This window comes from Pituophis catenifer, unplaced genomic scaffold, assembly GCF_029215685.1.
Source record: "Pituophis catenifer annectens isolate HBS135680 unplaced genomic scaffold, rPitCat1.0.hap2 SCAF_1, whole genome shotgun sequence".
Taxonomy (NCBI): Eukaryota; Metazoa; Chordata; class Lepidosauria; order Squamata; family Colubridae; genus Pituophis; species Pituophis catenifer.
In genome coordinates, this window is record NW_027256881.1 from 79,260,325 (window position 1) to 79,280,050 (window position 19,726).

Below are 19,726 nucleotides of genomic sequence, written 5' to 3' on the forward strand. Positions count from 1 at the left end.
TGAATTACAGGTAGTCCTTGATTTATAACAATTCATTTAGTGACTGTTCAAAGTTACATCAGGACTGAAAAAAGTATCTTATGACCATTTTTCACATTTACGACGGTTGCAGCATCCCCATGGTCACATATCAAAATCTGGACACTTGGCAACTGGCTCATATTTATTATGGTTGCAGTGTTCCTAGATCATGTTGCAATCTTCTGACAAGCAGAGTCAATGGGGAAAGCCACACTTAACATGCTCTTTAACATCTATATGAAGCCATTGGGTGAGATCATTCGTGGCTTCAGGGTGAGATATCATCAATATGCTGATGATACCCAGTTATACATCTCCACCCCAGACCACCCCAGAGATGCCCTTTCCGTGATGTCCCGTTGCCTGGAGGCGGTGCGAGCCTGGATGGGTAGAAACAGACTCAGACTCAACCCCTCCAAGACTGAGTGGCTGTGGATGTCGGCATCTCAGGTTTCAGAGACTCCATCACTTTTGATGGGTGGGGAAAAACTTGCCCCCGTTGATAGGGCTCACAACTTGGGTGTCCTCCTGGATGCTCGGCTGTCCCTAGAAGACCACCTGATGGCTATGACCAGGGGGCCCTTCACACAGGTCCGCCTGGTGCGCCATTTGCACCCTTTCCTGGACCGAGATGACCTTCGCACTGTCACTCATGCCCTGGTTACTTCCCGCTTGGATTACTGCAATTCCCTCTACATGGACCTGCCCCTGAGATGCATCCAGAGACTCCAGCTGATCCAGAATGCAGCCGCACGGGTTGTTATGGGAGCCCCTCGTTACTCCCATATAACATCTCTCCGGTGTGAGCTGCACTGGTTACCAGTGGTTCTCCAGGTCCACTTCAAGGTGCTGGTTCTCACCTATAAGGCCCTACATGTCTTAGGTCCGGGATATTTGCAGGACCTTCTCCTGCCTGCCTCTCACCATCCTGTTCGCTCACATAGGGCTGCTCTCCTCAAGGTTCCAACGATGAGCCAATGTCGTCTGGCGGCACCCAGGGGTAGGGTGTTCTCTGTGGGTGCTCCCACCCTCTGGAATGAGTTGCCTACTGAGTTCCGGACGGCTCCTGATCTCCGCTCCTTCCATTGGGACCTGAAGACTTGGCTGTTCAAGCAAATAGGCTGACTCTGATTCTGGGTTTTATTATTTATCATTTATTAGTTAATTTGGTTTAAAGTGGGATTTTGTTGTACATGTTTTTAACTTGTGTTCGCTGCCCTGAGTCCTTCTGGAGAAGGGCGGCATATAAATACATGAAATAAATAAATAAATAAATAAATAAATAAATAAATAAATAAATAAATAACTGTGTGACTAATTTAACAACTGCAGTGATTCATTTAACAATTGTGGCAAACAAGGTCATAAAACAGGGCAAAACTCACTTAACTCTCTCGCTTAGCAACAGAAATTTTGGGCTCAATTATGATCGTAAATCGAGGATTACCTGTAATCTCTTTGCAATAGCAGCAATGCAAACAAAAGAATTCTATTTGTTCAATATCTCATTTCATGTCTAAAAGTTTTTGTATCTATGTCTATATTATCACTACTGCCATATGCTCTGTCTCCTGTCTGCTATATTCCAGGGGATCGAACATAATAAAACTCTCATTTCAGTCAAGAGAAACCCAATATGTGGCATGTACAAAGAGAGACAAAAAAAAAAAAAAAAAAAAAAAAAGGAAAAAAGGAACAAGTAAATAAATATGTAGGCTCTTGTGTTTTCAAATAACAATTTGCTGTTTAGTTTCTGGGTTTCTTTTGGTGCCTGCTAGGGGGTTTTTTGTACATTTTTGCTCTGTGATTTGTTTCCATCTGTCGCATAGCCCTGGAGGGTAGCTGCCTCCAAAGGATGTTTATGGGACACTGCACACACACACACACACACACACACACACACACACACACACACACACACACAGCACTCTCTCTCTCTCTCTCTCTCTCTCTCTCTCTCTCTCTCTCTCTCTCTCTCTCTCTCTCTCTCCCCCTAATTTTCAAGGTCATTAGCTCTGTATAGGGTTTTTTTTTTTTTTTACTTTCTCTTAAATATGAAATTAAGCTATTTGGTCTTTCATGTTTCCTAAGTATACTGTATATCAACATCCATATGTCTATGAATGAGTATATGATAAAGATGTTGGATTTTGTTCGTTCCCCATCTCTCGTGGAGTGGCATTTGGCAACAGACATTGGCAACTTCCACTGAATTGCCTTGCTGCTTATTTAAAAGAATGTATATATTTATGTCTAAATTATATTAAATGAATCTTGGGAGTTCCTGGTGTATGTGGTGGAAGATCAAGAGGTGGTATCACAAATGGCAGAATTTGGGCAAGCATGTTCTTTATCTCTCCAGAAGCAAAGATTAAGACAAACAAGTGAAAAACACAGAGGAACAAATTATGGCTAAATACTAGTTTTAAAAAAGCTCGTTTAAAAAATGTTTCTTTTTCCGTTTATGGGTGAATGGACTCTCTTTCATTGAAAGTATTTAAGCAAAGCTTGACCAGGTCCCTCTTTGGCTAAAAATAATGTAGAGAAACCATATGCCTTTTGAACCATAGCCCATAGAAATTCCAATTGCACTGCCAAAGGTGTTTGATGCTGGGAGTTGAAACCCAGAAACATCTGGAAGATAATCACAGCAGAGGTGGGTTTCAGCAGGTTCTGACCAGTTCTGGAGAACCAGTAGCAGAAATTTTGAGTAGATCGGAGAACCGGTAGTAAAAATTCTGACTGGCCACACCCCAGTGGTGGGTTGCTCCCAGTTCGCAAGAACCGGTAGTAAAAATTTGTAGTAGTTCGGAGAACCGGTAATAACATTGGCTGGCCATGCCCCCGAACCGGTCCCTGGCCCGGTCACCGCTCACTTACCCCACCCACCTCATCAGAGACTTTTTTTTTTTACTTTTAAAAGCATTTTTTCTACAACCTCTTCGGCTGAAAAAATGCTTTTAAAAGTAAAAAAAAGTCTCTGATGATCGCGCGGCTCAGCTGGGATTGTCAGAGGCTTTTAAAAGCATTTTTTAAGGTTGTAGAAAAAATGCTTCTACAAGAAAAAAAAATGGCCACGCCCACCCAGTCACATTACCCCCCACCAAGCCACACCCACAAAATAAGCCATGCCCACAGAACCAGTAGTAAAAAATTTTAGAACCCACCCCTGCCTCGCCCCCATCTATTCTCTGCCTCCCAAGTCCCAGCTGATCGGGAGGAAATGGGGATTTTGCAGTAACCTTCCCCTGGATTGGGGACAGAATGGAGATTTACAGTATTCTTTCCCTGGAGTGGGGTGGGAATGGAGATTTTACAGTATCCTTCCCCTGCCACGCCCACCAAGACATGCCACGCCCACTAAGCCACACCCACAGAACCGGTAGTAAAAAAATTTGAAACCCACCATTGAATCACAGCCCCACTTCTACTATAGTGACCTCCAGTTAGTGACTTCCCATGCACTGAGCAGGAAACACACTTTCCAATTCTGTAATTTAGTGATGATAATGGTAATTATGACATCTTCAATTATCTTAATAATCTAATAGTTGACTGAGTAGAAACACCATGATATCCATCTTGGAATGCTGATGTACTTTATCAACATTTGCAAAAATTTCAAAATTATTGCTATTTGTAAGTGATGTAATAAACTGCTCTCAACCAAGCCTCAAATGTAATCTGTCCAAAAGAAATTCTTTTTATTTCTCGAGGAAAACTTAAAACAACTTTTCTGACTACCTGACATTTCATTCATCTCCAGGAAACATTCTTTTGTTACTGTTTCAAGGAGAATTACTTGAAATAATCTTTGCTTTCAGTTCTGTTATAGTTTCAAACCACATCCCATTTCTCTCAGATTTTTTTTTTTTTTAAACAAACAAACATCTGATTAATGCCTTTGTGGAAATGCTGGGGCCATATTTATTTCTCTGGAAGGAGTTATCATGATGTGTATTCACATTTCTTAAAGAAACTTAAAAAGCTTCCAAAGTGGAGGAAATTTATTTATTTATTTACAAATTTATTTGTAAAAATATATAAAGACATCCCACCTTTTATTATTTTTACAAATAGCTCACGGTAACGAACATATCCAACATACCTTCCTCCTCCTATTTTCTCCACCACAACCATCCTAGGAGATGTGTTTGGCTGAGAGAGAATGACTGGGCCAAAATCACCCAGCTGGCTTTCATGGCTAAGGTGGGACACAACTTTTCATACCTAGTTCATGCAAAAGGAATCTGGTGGCACCTTTTCTCTCTAACAATTGCATTTGTGAATTACAGATCACTTCATCAGACACACAGAGTGGCTAAAGTAGTTTATGAAAGTATATGTCTTTTAATTAAAACATGTTATAGTCAGAAAAGGTGTAACAGTAATAGAGCTAGAAGGGACCTTGGAGATTATCTAATCCAACTCCCTGCTCGCACAGGAGACCTGTACTAGGGATTCAGACCACCGAACTGCCAACCTTTCTGATCGACAAGCTCAGTGTCTTAGCCACTTTCCTGATGTTTGGCTAGCCAGCATGGCTAGCTCATTGTAACCAATATGCATTCAAAAGGAAAAAAGCAGGTAGAAAATTTCCATCTGCATGCTATTTCAGACACATCTAGATAATACTGTTCATTTGGACCCATTTAATTCTGGGTTTTAATTTGGATATGGACCTGAAACTGCAGAAGTCATCTGGACAGATGATATACAATGACTATAGCTTCAGTAATTCTCTTGCAAGTCTGAGCACTTTTTGATGCCATTGCCTTCTAGATTACCAGGTGGGATTGGACCAGAGGTGGTATTCAGCAGGTTCTGACCAGTTCTGGAGAACCGGTAGCAGAAATTTTGAGTAGTTCGGAGAAACGGTAAATGCCACCTCTGATTGGCTCCGCCCCCATCTATTCTCTGTCTCCTGAGTCCAGCTGATCGGGAGAAAATGGGGATTTTAGAATATCCTTCCGCTGCCACACCCACCAAGCCACGCCCACAGAACTGGTAGTAAAAAGTTTTGAATCCCACCACTGGATCGGACCTTAAAGTCCTAGACCTTCCTATCATGTTCTGTCTACAAGGATTATTGGTTGACCGATAGAAAATCAGCTTTAATAAGGAAGTGTTCATATTATTGATCTGCAGTTAAGGCCTTTGCTATTAGGCTGTACTGCGTTATTTTAAGTTTTGTATTCACTTCTCTTTGTTCTCAGATAAACAACGATTTGATTTACTAAATATATTCTGCCATCTTTAAAAAATGTCCTACAATGTTCTACTTTGTTCCCTATATTATTTTATATATACAGGAACTGACTTGATGGTTGCTATTTGTCATAGATCTTTAAGGGCATATCTGACAGTAACTGAATGTTGTCCAAATCTAATCATGACCTTGATAGGAAGGAACAAGCTGGGATTGAATTCCTACAAGGTGGAAACACTGCTGTCCAGTAGAAAGCTTATTTTGAGGTGAATGATATCCACCCAACTCTGAAACATCAGATTTGTGGCTGAGAGTATTCCTTTAACTTTCCCCAGCTTTAAGTATTGATAACCTCAAGAATGGTTTATTGCAAAGTCAGATATGAGGAATTACCCTTGACATGTGTCCAGAAGCTGCAGCTAGTGTAATATACTATGGTTAGATTGTAGAAAGTGGCAATTTACATGTATTCCATTTTGAAGAAGTTGCTTTGGCTCTCAGTTTGTCATCAAGCAATATTTAAGATACTGTACTTGTTGTGATATGACAAAGCTGTATATGACAATATGACAAATGCTCCATTATTGTACTTTCCCATCAAATATGCTTTAGTGGGGGTGCCCTCTCATGGGCATCACATCTTTCATGTGTTTATGTGGCAATCTGTGTGAGGGCAGTTCTGATTCATGTGCTCCGGTTCTGGAATTCTCGCTCTGTTCAGGTATGGTTAGTAATAAGTCTGACACCTTTTCGCATCAGCTTACAAGCCTTTTTGTTAGCTAGTACATTTGTATGTGCTTGTCTAGCTGCATATAGGCAGTTTTAAAGAATTTATGATTTAAAATGTATGTTCTTACAGGCTTCTATTGAACATTCATTATGGTACTTATAACTAGTTTTAAAATTAAGGATTTTTAATTAAGTTATTTTTTTATTTTAAACTGAATTGCTCTCCTGTTTTGAGATTCTTAAAAATACTGAAAATGAAAGATATAAAATGTATGAACTTTATTTATTTTTTTAAAAAATAAACTATTTCCCCCCACAATTCCTCCATTTATTTTCACAACACCAGTATTTAGCTTACAAAGAGCATAAGGGTACAATTTCAGATTCAGAAGGGCAAAACAAAAACAAGTTTTAAGATCTGCTGAAGTTTAAATTGAAGAACAACTGTGCATTCTAGCGATTAATGCTATGATTTGTTTTTTATAATAATTCTTTATCAAACCTGGTGATATGCGTTCATATATACATATGTATCCACCATAACATTCCTTGTTAGATTAAGCAACATTATGCAAAACAGAGAAAAGGCATAAGAAGTAGTAAATCAAAATAGTTGAAGACATGAGATCAGAAAAAATTAATCTTTTTATATTACAAGTGACAATTCAACTGGCATATGGCCCTTAGAATAGTATATCCATATGATGACTTAGATTTTTATTGATGATTTTCACTATCTGTACATGACTGATTATAACAGGTTCATATTCTAACTTTGCTGTAAAATGCTCACAGTCCATTTGTATTGGGGCTGGCTATAAATATTATAAGAATAACTATATAAACAAATACATTTTCCATATCCATAGTTGACTGCAGATTGTCAGGCTCCCAAACCAAGAATGACATCTGGTGATTTTTCCTTTCCCCCCTCTCACTTATAACAACTTTATGAAACATCAAGAAAAACTAAATGCAAAATAACAAAAAAAAAAAAAAGGGGGGGGGAAGGGTGAGGATTCAAATAGGGAAAAAGTTATAATGTTGATTCTTCCAAGCAGATTTCTTTATTATTTCATACCTATAGACAGAATCTTGCCAAACTGAAGCACTCTACTATCTACATCAAGCATATACTCTGAGAACTAATAGGGAGGATCTGTCTTCACTCTCTTAAGTGTATGTCTTCACTCACATACTTAAGATATTGTGATGTACTGTATGTGAAGACACATCAGCATCACTTTTTAAAGAATAAAAATATTAACATGAAGCTTCTAGATCCAGATTGGAATCAGAATGCAGAGGAAAAAGGAAGGATAAGGTGGAGCCTTGGCATTCCTTATCTCCAAAAATGTGATAAGAATACAGTCCTCCTCAGCCTCTGATCTGAAAATATCAATGTGTTCTGACCTAGGCTCTCTTAACAAGGAGGAGGCAGCAATTACTGCCAAAATCTCTTTTATTTACACGACTGTGAATTACGTTCATTCACAGTCAGCAAGCTTTGTCCAAACAGTTTTTCAAAGGACTATTTCTCAACACACCTTATCTTGTTTGGCAAACTGCCACATAACTTGTTTCCAACCACAGTACAAGGCAAAACTTGGAACAGAGTCTCTCAGAGTCACGGAATGAACAAATTGTTTCCTGCGAAAGCTCTCTCCCTGTTCGCTCCTCTTTTATTTCCCATGGGAGGAGCCAATCACCTCCAAGGTGTGGCTTTACTCCTGAGTCGACCCTGCTTTCTGAGTTGTTCTTGTCTTCTGGCAGCTCTACACATGCACACACTGGGAACGGGCTCCAGCTGTTCCTCTGCCTTGCTGCTGTCTAACTCCCTCTCTGCTTCTGATGCAGAGCCCTCATCCGAGCTTTCCCCAGCCCCCAGGACTGGCCCACGTTCCTCCCCAACCTCCTCACTGTCCGACTCTGCTGCCAGCTCCTCTGGCCGCGGGCCACATCACAAAGGTGAGATATGGAGATTCTCTCTATCTCTCCCCTAGATGCTGCTCTCCTGCTGGAGTCATGGTTTTAATATTGTCAATTGTCACTTCAAGTGATATAATTCATATGGTATGGTAGTTAAAACCAACAAGTCATGGTTAAAAAAATGTCAAACCTGTCCTCTGTAAAGAAATGTCCTTTTCTTCAGGGTTTTTTTTCCCATTATTTGTCCCATATTTTATATTTCCTGTCACACTCATATCCCCTGTTAAATAGTTCAGGCATGGGGGACAGGATGCTGTCACTCTACAGTCTTCTAAGTACGTGGAGTAGATTAAATGGTCAGAGCAGAGGCAAAGGTCAATATTACTTTGTGCATGGCTGAATTTGAATTTGAATCCACCTTTTCTTGGTCCTGCTCTCATTTTAGTTTTGTAATTTATGCTGATGGAATCGGAGAGGAAGCACATTTGACAGTCTAATGCTAAATGCTTAAGAATGATTAGGTATCATTCGCTGAATATTCTTGTTCACCTGTTAGTCAATCTACCCCCCTTCTCTCTCACTCACTCACTCTCTCTCTCTCTCCCTCCCTCCCTCTCCTCCTCTTCCCTCCCTGTTAAAATGCATTACTTTTTTTTTTTTTGCCCTTAGCAAAAGAAATTCCTTTTGATCTTTAAATAGCTGCACAAGGTGAAATGGCAGGGTAATGCTAAAAATATATTATGGAGACATGAATAGTGACTCTGTGGCTAAGGTTATGTTAAGAGTTGAACTTTGAGCGGGGCTTAAATCTCTCTGTTTCATACGATGCTGATTGAATTTAGCCTCCAAATTTAGCAAAAGGGAGTTCAGGGAACAGTTGCTTTTGCCATGCAATTACATTCTTGCACTGCTGACTTTGTGGAAGAAACATTTTTCCAATGGCTCTGTTTAAAACTCCCAGTTTGTCCCATTTCATACCACTACAAGGAGATGGTCCTTTCTGGGTAAAGGATAAAACTGTGACTGGACATGACACAGTCTACCACTGCTCAGTGCACTTAAAAAAGGTAAAGCTAAATGTTCCCCTTGCACATATATGCTAATCGTTCCTGACTCTAGGGGGCAGTGCTCATCTTCGTTTCAAAGCCGAAGAGCCAGCACTGTCTGAAGACGTCTCTGTGATCATGTGGCTGGCATGACTAAATGCCAAAGGCGCACGGAGTGCTGTTACCTTCCCACCAAAGGTGGTCCCTATTTTTCTACTTGCATTTTTTATGTGCTTTTGAACTGCTAGGTTGGCAGAAGCTGGGACAATAACGGGAGCTCACCCTGTTACGCGGCACTAGGGATTCGAACCGCTGAACTGCTGACCTTTCGATCAACAAGCTCAGCATCTTAGCCACTGAACTACCACGTCCCTTCTTTCTGTGCACTTAAATATATCCAAACCTACATTTATTTGTTTATTTAGAACAGGAGTTCCTCAAACCCTTCCACTCATCAATCCCTTTGTAAAGTTTCATATTGTTCATCAACCTCCAAACATTTATGAAAATTATTTAATAAATACCATTTTAACTAATAGTACGAATCATAACAGCAATAACAGCAACCTATTGGGTAGACCCATCAAACTTTGGGGGGGGTCAATATTAATCATTCTGGAGAACTTGATTTAGAACATTTATATGGCTACCTATCGGATTGCACTGGGTTGCATAGCAATGATGAACACCGAGCCGAGGTGGCGCAGTGGTTAGGGTGCAGTACTGCAGCTACTTCAGCTGACTGCTAGTTCAGCAGATCAGCAGATCAAATCTCACCGGCTCAAGGTTGACTCAGCCTTCCATCCTTCCGAGGTGGGTAAAATGAGGACCCAGATTGTTGGGGGCAATATGCTATTTAGTATACTGTCTTTGGTGTAAACCGCCCAGAGTCCTCGGAGAGTGGGCGGCATAGAAATATGAATAATAATAATAATAATAATAATAATAATAATAATAATAATAATAACAACACCAGCCAAATATGGAAAAGCAAGAACATCAGCCTGGTAACCAAATGTAGGTTAGTTTGCTCTATTGTTTTCCCTGCAACTACCTATGGTGGGGAAAGTTGGTCCTTAGAAAAGCAAAACAGAAAGATAATCCACTTGTTTGAGCTGTGTTGCTGAAGAAGGTTCCTGCATGTTCCTTGGACAGCAAAGGTGACTACAAGCAACTATTGGAATGTGTAACACCAGACATGTCAATTGAAGGCAAAATCACAAAACTGCATTTCACTTATTTTGGCCATGTTTGGCGGGGGAATTCACTGGAGAAAGCAATTCTGTTTTGAAGAGTTAGTGGTAAAAAGAAGCCAGGAAGCCAAAGAATATGATGGCTGGACACTATCAAAGCTGACACCAACCAGAGCACAGAAAAACTCAAAAAAGTAGTCCAAGACTGGAAGATATTGAGAGACGTGGCCCATAGAATTGCCAACAGCAAGACTGGACTGAATGGATAACATCAGCATCACCATCATGGCTACCTAACTTAGACAACAACATGACTCTGGGTCAGGGGTGGGTTCTACTTACCTTTACTACTGGTTCGCATCGCGCCCATGCTCTTCTGCATATGCGCAGAACACCTATGATGACATCTGGGTCAGTGGGCGGAGCCTCCCACCGGTTTTACTACTAGTTCTTGTAAACTGGTCCGAACCGGGGGCAACCCACCACTGCTCTGGGTGGAATATAAGAAATAATTAAACAAAAATACAAAGAAAACAATATATCTTTCCGAGGTAGGTAAAATGAGGACCCGGTTTGTGGGGGCAATAAATTGACTTTGTATAAAATAGAACACCGCTGGGGGGGGGGGGCAAAAGCCCTTCTAAGCAGGTATATACAAAAGTATGAAGGCTATTGCTTAAAAGCATTGTAAGCCGCCCTGAGTCTCCGGAGAAGGGCGTCATATAAATCAAACTAATAAAATAAATAATAAATAAATAAATATACCATTAAAATTAATTAAAATGATTGTTTATAAGAATAAATGCAAGATAAATCCAGGTATATTTCTCTCTCATAATGTACATTCCTAATATATTCAATAAGGTAATAGGCATTTCTAGATACTACATTTCAATCTGAATGGAGGACTGCTTAAGGACATTTGGTGCAAGATAAAATGAGGACATTTACATCCCAGTTTTCGTTTCTGCAGGACATCGGGAATTATGTCAGTTTGCAAAGAATTAATTCCGTCAGCATTCCTAGTTCTTAGACTCAAGACCCAGCAATGGAAAGCTAAGCAGATATGATAGAGACTTTTGAAGAGTAGTCCCAAGTGAACTTTAGTTTTCTCAGATAAATAATCTGTTTAAAGTGAGCACCTTGCCAGGTTCAAACAGAGCAGGGAAATTATAATCAGAGGCATTTGATGTGTAGGGCACTAAATATTTGTGTGAAGTGGCTACCCCATTATCCTTGTACCTTTAACCAAGGGAGGATTTCTCCCTCTGAAACTGCTCTTACTAAAGTAAAAAGTAGCCCTAGATATATTTTGGGGGATTGGTCTCTTTTGTCTGTTTCTTCTTCCAGTAATGGAACTCATGAGCACAGACGATAATCACAGTAACCTCATCTTTCAAGTGCTGTAATCTCAGCCACTAGCTTTATACAGCATTGCTCCGTATTCTCCACTCAAATTATCCGTTGTTATGCAGAAGTATGCCCATTACCTGCAGCTGACAAACGTAAGAAAGATTTAAGTAAATCAGTGAGGAGGGCAGCAAGAGTGTCTTGGGCAATGGCTCTTAGAACACAGAGCAGTAAATCATACAACAATTTCACACTGGGCATGAAAAATGACAGGCTGAATGGAAAGTTACTTGGGGCTATTATTGGAAAAGCAGCATTAAGTACTGCAGCTGAGTGAAACAAAGTCACTGCTTTTTTTATGCTGTTACTTTAACTTGAACTTTGGAGACTTTGCTTGACTGAAGCAAAATTCTCCAGCTCTGTCAACCTGATTGGGTCTACTTCAAGATACCCACAGAAGCTGCCTTCCTGCTTTTAGGTTGTCCGCATTGGAGAATCGTACAGTAAATGGAGATCTTGCTTAGAATAGGGCAGTGTTACATAATTAAGTTACAAAAAATCCATGCTTATCAGTGATTCCCATCTTTGTAGTCAAAAATAAACAAATATGCATGGACCTTGGGGGAGGGGAGGGGAGAAAGGGGGGTAGGGGAGAACAATTTTTGGGCAGGATTATATGAAATGTCAAGTAGAGATAATTGTGTAGATGTTTTAGGATGAACTCATATTCCTGTCAACCTGCATGAACGGAGTGTCTGCCCCAGAACACATCTCATAATCCTCTGCAGTTTATTTTTGCAAAAGTCTGGAAAGACCTGTGTCATTACTTACATCCTTGGATAACTGGCAAGGAACATCTGAATAGACTGAGTATAACATCTGTTTTCTCTTCTCCTCGCTTGAAAAGTGCATGGCTTTGAAATATTAACTGATTAATTCGTTACTCCAAGCCTTGCAATGATATTTTGGATTTGATAATTTTAGGCTTTTTTTAACTGTAAAATTGACAAGAGATCACGATAGTTAGCATTCATAAAGTATAATATTTTTTAAAAATAATATGTTTGTTTATAACTAAAACAGTGAATAGCTGCCTACTGTGCATCAGGGGTTTGCTGCTGCCTATCACTATCATTAAACCAACTGATATCCAGATTTTTCTACATTTGGTGAAACCCAGCAGGATTAGTTGGCATTTTTATGTGATACATGGTGATGTAGAAAGATTCCCTGAACGAAGAATGGTCAAAGTTACTAGCATAAGTGTTTCCATTGTACTATTTGGACTGCTGTGATCAGTGTGATCCAGACATTGCCAAAGGAATTCGTGCTATTAGATGACGGCACCTAAGCTATCTGAAACCTTTAAATACTCTGAACTGCTGCTTTCAAACCCAGCTTGTCTTGGAGCCTTCAAGAAGAATAGTTGCATTCTATTCATATGTAGCGTGTAGGTTCCAGTAGAAGACTGCCCCAGTCATGCTCTGTACCAAAGAGATGGAGGCTAAGACAAATATATGAGGTCAGCTGTTACCATAGAACATACAATCTACTTAATTTGGAATACTGAAGAAAGTTTGTGGACAACCAAATGGGTGTTTAATGTATATTTTTCTAGTTCTCTTTGTGCTAACATAAATTATGCTGCTCTAGGGGCCAGGTTTTAATCTGCTTTAGAGTTTTGATGCAGGACAAACTTGAGGAAAGAAATTACTGGATTTACTAACTTCATTTCCCCCCCACTTGAATTTTATAGGTTTCCCACTTGCCAATAGAGAAAGCATTCACAAATGATTGTCCTTCACATACCTAAGAAGGTAATCATCTACTTACATTTATCCAACTCTGCCCACCATATATGGAGAGCAATTGGTTGTTTGGCCTCCCAGCAGTTTCAGAAATTGCTCATTCTTTCTTTTCAAAGAATCTAAGGTCAAAGGACATACCGTGCTAAGTAGAAATTGTGCATCTGATTTTGTCAATTTAATGTTAATTAGAGTAAATGTACAGTCTTAGGCCAGATAGAGACAACTGCACAAAAGATTTGGGGGGAAGGGAGAACCATTCTTATTCAACAATGATATTACCGGAGCAATATTTTTAAATGAAAAACCCATGCAATAATAAGCATTGTCATATTCCTCGTATTCTTCCAATCCTTTCCCTCTTTTGGCTTTTGTTAACATATTCTCAAAAAATGTAAGATGAGCATCCTGTTTTGGAAACAGCTTCCTGGGGGGAATAAATATAATAATTATTGTGGTGTACAAATGAGTGGTTTAATGTAAACCATGGTTTAATGGTCAGTTTGCTTGCATTCTACTTGTCTTTTTCTTGCTGCAAGAAATACAAGCTTGTCTGTTTCTTGCTGTGGAAATAGAAGCTTCTGATTTGCCTGTGAAAATTACCTTCCTTGGGACATCACAGGCAGTCTGGCACATTTAGCTTTCCTTCTTTATGTGCAGATAGTGCCAGTGATGATGATCTGTGACTCGAGCATCCATCTTCTTCAGTGTTTCTGTAATACTTCATTGATTGGAAGGCTATTGGGTAGTAACTACCCAAACTGCAATGTGTGTTTGTACGTGCATCATTTCTCATGATTGTCATCATGAGTGACAGTGCAGAAATGTGAATGATGCCATTTGTTCCAGTTTAATGTTCTCTATAATGAACTATACTTCATGATAATAATAGTTGGAAACATTGATTTTGTTTTCTGTTACTTATCATGATCTCAAACACATTGCTTTGCATTATTGACTTTCCCAGCTAGTTTCAGGCCTCGTCTCTTTAGAAGATGTGCAAAATCAATGCTGGTGTGAAAAGGATGTGCTCGGTTAGATCTCTATATGGGTTTGTACCACCACGAAAATCACTGAATGTGTCACGTTGTGGAATTGCTGAGTGGGTCTGCTAACAGAGAGCAACGCTAGTGCTGCTTATGGAGAAACTCAATTATTTCTCTGGGTCAAACCACCTGAATGGTTGTGTGAATTTTTAAAAAGGTAATTAGCTTTTCAGATTGTTAAACCGGTGCATCATCTTAGAGGTTGCAATGGGACACCGATCAGATTGGAGACATAGCTTTGGAACATCTTGTCCCCTCAAAGTGGGTCAGGCCCAAACCTCCTGAGCTCTCTGTAAGAGCTTAAAGACTTGGCTCTGCCAGTTAGCTTGGAGCTCCAATGGAGAGGTTTCACATGGGGGTGGTAGTGGTTGGTAGATTAATAACATTCTTTCCTCCCCTCTCACATTCATCCTACTCCCTCACTCTCCATCTTTTAGTTAGGACTGACTATTTGGATTTTTATACTATTTTATTTATATTGTCTATGGTTTTTTTTTATAGTTTATCCAGTGGTGAAATGTAAAATTTGTTACTACCGGTTCTGTGGGCGTGGTTTGGTGGTGTGTGTGTGTGTGTGTGTGTGATGTGACTGGGTGGGTGTGGCCAACTTTTTTTTTTTACTTTTAAAACCATTTTTTAAAACGGCCGAAGAGGTTGTAGAAAAAATGCTTTTAAAAGCCTCTGACGATCCCAGCTGAGCCGCGCGATCATCAGAGGCTTTTTTTTTACTTTTAAAAGCATTTTTTTCAGCTGAAGAGGGTTGTAGAAAAAATGCTTTTAAAAATAATTAAAAAAAGCCTCTGATGATTGCGCGGCTCAGCTGGGCATGGGGGGAGGGACAGGGATTTTTGCTACCGGTTCTCCGAACCACCTGCTGCCATCGCTACCTGATTGGGTGATCTGGTCCAAACAGGGAGCAGTTCAGCACTGGTTTTATCTTTTTAATATTGTAAGCCACACAGAGTTACCCTGTGGTAATATGAGTGGCCAATAAATTTAATAAATAAATAAATAAAAATTCAGGAATACAGACCAGAATTCCTTATTTCTATTATTGAAGTCCAGTTTTCAAGGCTGGGTTATGTTAGAACTGCTTTTGTTACTATTCCCTGATTGTGCTCAAGATCACAATCTGATTTTTTTGCAGGCAGTAACAATTTGTCAGCTCTGTAAGGTAAGTCAGGTCAAAAACAGATACCGCAAGGATTGCAAGAATGTGTTAAATTGTTGCAGAATAAAATCCTAAAAGTCTGGCAGTCTAGTTCTACCTTTCTCTTATACCAAATAAAATCAGAGTGGGATTATTTTGGATTTTTTGTCACACTATCTACTTTCTCAGGATTAAATAATATTTTCTGAAACTCTCCTTTAATGGTTCATTCTTCCTTCCCCATTCCCAATCCCAGGTCAACAGTCCTTCACAGTATTAGGTATAAGTTTAATGAATAAACATACAAGTAAATACATTTATATCCATGTGTTATTCTGCTTATTTGCATGGGGATCAATGAAAACCTTACTTCAATCCAAAATTTGTGCCATTCAAGCCAACGTTTCATTCACCCAGAAATGACTAATGGAATTTGTCTTTCAGACAATATACAAGTTTGGAATTTTTCCTATGGATTCTATTAAGGTAGTTCCACTTAGGCATCAGTGAATTTACCTTAAAAGGTTCATGTTGGCTAACCTAATTCCAGTTAAAAGGAAATTAAACACAACTAAGATAATCAGGTTTAAACACTATGTAAATCCTTCTATTCTAAATTAAGAATAAACAAATAAAAGCACTTTCTATTTTGGCCCTTTGCTGCCTGTCCTACTTATTGTATGAGCAATACATTTTTTTTTAAAAAAAACTAAGAATTGCTTTAAAAAATAAGATACCCAAAGTTGGTTTCCTTTCTATCATTTTATTCTGCTTCAAAACAGAAAAAGCTTCGCTGCACCAATGGGATCAACAAGAGAACTTTTTAAAAGTTATATCTTAGTCAAATCAAGCGTAAGAAGTAATAATTATTTGTGATCGAAGACATTGACATTTTAAAATTATATCCATATTTGATTGTTTCACATGGACAATTCAGATGAAAAAGCATTTATCCTGTAAAGATTTGAAATGGATAAATATCTCTCAGACCTTTATATCACATTTTGAATTAGTATGACTACACATGATAGGGTTTTTTAAAAAAGGGAATTTTAAAAAGAGATTTTTTTTAAAAAAAGTTAGCTACAGAGTTGATTGCCAAAAGGAGTTCCTAATATGACAAAGCATAATTGAATGTGTTAAGTATTTAATGAAGATTCTGAGTAAATAAAAGAATCAGTCATTCAAAGAAACAAGCAATTTGATTTTGCACATAACTAAAAAAGTCATTTTATGTGCTTTTGGGAATTATTTTTCTGTAGGGGATGGACAGAAATGTCTACCAAAGATAATAAGTGGCTATATGGGAAAAACATACCTATATATTATGGTGACTTTTATATTGCTTCAATCTGGCTCACTCTAAGTGGATTACAAAATGTGTACAATCAACAAACACAATAATGGCCAATGCAAAACGCCCATGGTGCGCCTTTTCACTGAGAATAACATTAAGAAGTAATTCCTGCTCCAGCTCCCAAAAGCACTTTGACAGCCAGATCATACATTTTCAACATGAGTGAAAGAAGTATTCTTACCTCTGAAGGAAAGCTATTCCAAAAGAATTCCTCTTCAAAGAATCTGCCCTCTGAGTGTCCTTTACCAGACTTCCTGATTTTGGAGATGGCGGCAGACGCCATCAGTGGACATTCTCTGTTTGCTTGTGTTGGATGAACAAATTCTAACCAGCCTAGTCTGGCTTGAAAATAACTAGTTCCCAAGCCTTAAGAACTGTATAATTAACAACTACTACCTTGAATTGTGGGAACATGGTGGCTCAGTGGCTAAGACACTGAGCTTGTCAATCAGAAGGAGCCTTGGTAGTACAGTGGTTTAAAGCACCCTGTTATTAACACAGTTGCCTGCAATTACTGCAGGTTCGAATCTTACCAGGCTCAAGGTTGACTCAGCCTTCCATCCTTTCTAAGGTAGGTTAAATGAGGACCCAGTTTGTGGGGGCAATAAGCTGACTTTGTATAAAATATACATAGTATGAAGGCTATTGCTTAACGCATTGTAAGCCGCCCTGAGTCTCCGGAGAAAGGCGGCATATAAATCAAATTAAAAGAAAAGAAAAGAAAGAAAGGTCAGCAGCTCAGCAGTTCGAATCCCTAGTGCCACGTAACAGAGTGAGCTCCTGTTACTTGCCTTTACTCCCGTTACAGCTTCTGCCAAACTCGGGAAAAGTCATCAAATTCCACTTGGGCTGGAATGGGAAAAGTCATCAAGTTAATCTAGACTCCTAGCAACTACATGGACAAGTCCATGAAGTTTTAGGACTGCACAACATCCTAAATGAACTTAAAGACTCAGCAGCCCCAAAAGAAAAAAAACAGGAGTCATCTATAACATACAGTGTAAGGACTGCAGCAGTCACTTTGTAGGACAAACAGGCAGAAGACTAGCAGAACACATCCATGAATGCCAACTAGAGTCAGAAGACAAGATGAATTTTTTAAAAATTTTACAATGGAGAGACTTTTTAGTTTCAACTGAGAAGCTGTGACTGTCCTAAACCAAGCCAAATCCAAAAATGTAGAGAATTCCTGGAAGCTTGGCATTCTGACAAATCGGCCATTAGTAGGCACATAGAAATAAACAACATTTACATACCATACAGAAAAGACAACCAACAAGCCGAAAAGGGAAGAAAAAGACCAAAACACCTCTCCACCAGCAATCAACACCCAGATGAGCATAAATTAACACCAAGATTAACATCAGACCAATAATCAAGAAGTAAACAATGCCCCAATCAAGGAACTGTCAAACCAGCAAACAGTAAACAGCCCAACCAAGACCATTCCCACCAACACTGACACAGGGCAAGCCATTAGAATAGAAATTGAGAGCAAACTCCCTACTAGCACTTCTGATATTACCCACTTTGTATAAGGAAGCATCTGCAAACAATAACAACAACCGGTCAAGCTCAGGGAGCACCAAGGACCATTCAGATAAACTCAAAATCTACTCAGGAGTTGAAAAACCAATATGTAATCAACAGATATTTTTCTATATGTGTATTAAAGTACTTTATCAGCAGTATTGGAAATACATCTTCAATTTTGTGCATCATTACTTCCAATGTCTCACTTACCATGAGGACTTCTGAAAATTTTGCCCACTTTTCAAATGTCTTAAACATAAATCAGTGGGCCCTTAAAATAGCTCCATCATTCATGTCTGCCCATGCTGTCCAGATTCCTCACTTCCACTTCCAGCTTATTTCTCTTCAGTTGCATAAATTGAAAACAACAACTTGGCTTGTTCTATTTGCTATTCAGTTTAGGTTGTTTAAATTTTCATGTCACGGTCATATTTGTGATATACACCAGAAGCTGATCTGAACTGAATCCTGAAATCCTTACTGAGCTAAAACCAATTTGTATAGAAATTGCTGTATAAAGCTAAAAGAGAGTTTACAATCTACAGAAGCTGCAAGAAGGATTATATAGCTATTTGGCTCAAAAGTGATTGAATGTGAGAAATAACACATGAGCAATACCCATAGTTTATGTGGAAATAGCTAGAATGTTGTTATTTGTTATTTATTCATGATAGTGTATTTCCAATCATATTCTCAAAATTGTTAACAGAGTCACAATGCACAAAGAAATTGCTATAAATCTGTGAAAAATATATTTAACACAAATACAAGAATTGTACAATGAGAACCCTTCATATTCATTCAAGGGACAATGATGAATAGTTGGAATTGGGGTTTTTGTTCCTTTGTGATTGGCAGTTCATACAGTTTTGTCCAGGGGTGAAATGCTACTGGTTCGCACCGGTTTGGGGGCAAACTGGTAGCAGCGGCAGCGGGTGGTTCGGAGAACTGGTAGTGGCGGCAGTGCGAGGCTCCACCCACCCGCCTGGACGTCGTTACTTCCTGGTTTTAACCATGAAGTAACCTGTTTTTTACCCTCTGCACATGCAGAGATTTGAATAACTAGTATGAAACTCATAGAGGCAAATTTTTAGTTAGCAATATGAAAACATGAAAAGCACACAGCAAACAAAAGTAGATATGGCTCTTTAAGTCTTCTTAGGAATTGTTAATATAAATTCGTGTTGGGATATCATTTCTAAAACTGAAGATTGAGAGAAAAGAAATGGTGAAAAGAAGACAAATGTTTAGGAAAGGTACCGTAAATGCCTGCAGTAAACTGAGATTATATCAAAGTGTTGACACATACATGGTAACATTATGTCTTAAATCCTGCCCTTATAGGCTTGGTCCTGAAA